General features: G+C 35.4%; 2 non-coding genes across 2 annotated transcripts; both read right to left on the bottom strand.

Annotated features, from left to right (window-relative positions):
• Positions 1–305: 305 nt before the first annotated feature.
• TRNAI-AAU (transfer RNA isoleucine (anticodon AAU)) lies at positions 306–379 on the bottom strand. Its single transcript has one exon. It is a non-coding gene; the product is annotated as a tRNA-Ile (tRNA).
• A 203-nt stretch (positions 380–582) lies between these two features.
• Positions 583–655, bottom strand: TRNAK-UUU (transfer RNA lysine (anticodon UUU)). The gene has a single exon. It is a non-coding gene; the product is annotated as a tRNA-Lys (tRNA).
• Between the last annotated feature and the right edge of the window lie 783 nt (positions 656–1,438).

Genomic DNA, 1,438 nt, shown 5'->3' with positions numbered 1-1,438 from the left:
ACTAATACAGTTTTTGACATATAAGACTTGGGATTCCCAACGAGATTCGAGACATATCTCGTCGAGTAAACAATACGAGAAATCTTATGTTTCTCGTTTCTAATTTGAAAATGTGCTTCTTGTTATGTTTTAATGACGAGACTATTTCTCGTGGAGTAATGACATTACTTATTGCTATTTCACTCCCTAATTTAAAGTTTTGGTTTGGTATACAGGCGTCCAACATTCACACTCACACGCAGCATGCACAAAGCTAAGACAGACTAACGATAAAACGTAAGAAACAGTTCGATTACAAAAAGTCATGGCCAGTGAGGGGATCGAACCCACGACCTTCGCGTTATTAGCACGACGCTCTAACCAACTGAGCTAACCGGCCGCCTCAGTGACTTGTAAACTTTCTCTTCTTCAGGAAATTAAAAATGCTTCGTAGATCAAAATTAACATTTGTTTTACGCTTTGTTGCGTCTATTTATATCAATTTCAGAGTCAATTATTGATTGTCATAATGGCAGCAATATTCTTCACATTATTCAACGCATTAATATCTATATTTTTCAAACTACAAAAAGCATTCTATATCGCCCGAACAGGGACTTGAACCCTGGACCGTTAGGTTAAAAGCCTAACGCTCTATCGACTGAGCTATCCGGGCTAATGGTATGTACTTTGGATAGATAATTTCTGTGCTAAGGACATTTTTCGGTAGTACGTATAGGGGAAGCCGGGGTATTCGTGAACACTGAGGTAATGCCGACGCCCAACGAAGAGATCTGGAAAAGTGTATCATAAATTTGGTCAGAGTCAATTGAGTGGATTGCCAGGAAAAAGAAGTTTTGTTGTTTTTGTCGATTCACTTATAACGTTGATTCAACAGTCTTGGGAAGGGTAAATTGGCTCTTATCTTACATATAAAGGCTATATATTCCCCTATATTTAAGCATTAGTTCTTCGTAATCTTACTAGCCTGTACACAGTCAACAATTAGTTTCAACTTTAACAAAATGGTGTCTCGTGGGGAAATGCCGGACAGAATGTTTGTCATTACCCGAGAGTATTCGCGACTGTCCCATGCTGTCATAAATTATCAGAAATTTCTAAATAGTTTTTTTTAATTGAAAAGTAAGTAATAAGTTAATGAAATTGTTTTTTGGAAATAGCTCATATCTTGGTAATAAGCCTTATTATATTTATTAATTAGGATAGTTTGCTATATTTATTATTTTAGGCCATTAGTATCCTACTTCATTATTCTATAGTCCGTAACCCTACTTTAAATATCTGATCTATCATTATAGGTTGCAATTTTTTTTGTGTGTGTGATTCACAGAGTGTTTTACAAACTTATTTAGCTTACTAGCGTCCATTAGCAGTTAGTGAATTTTGTTCAGATTATTAACCGCATTTAAACATTTAACTAATTAAGAATACTGTCCTT

Source organism: Thermobia domestica, chromosome 15 (genome assembly GCF_964235325.1).
Source record: "Thermobia domestica chromosome 15, izTheDome1.hap1.1, whole genome shotgun sequence".
NCBI lineage: Eukaryota > Metazoa > Arthropoda > Insecta > Zygentoma > Lepismatidae > Thermobia > Thermobia domestica.
Note: the sequence above shows the minus strand (reverse complement) of the source record. Positions and strands in the feature narration are given on the sequence as shown.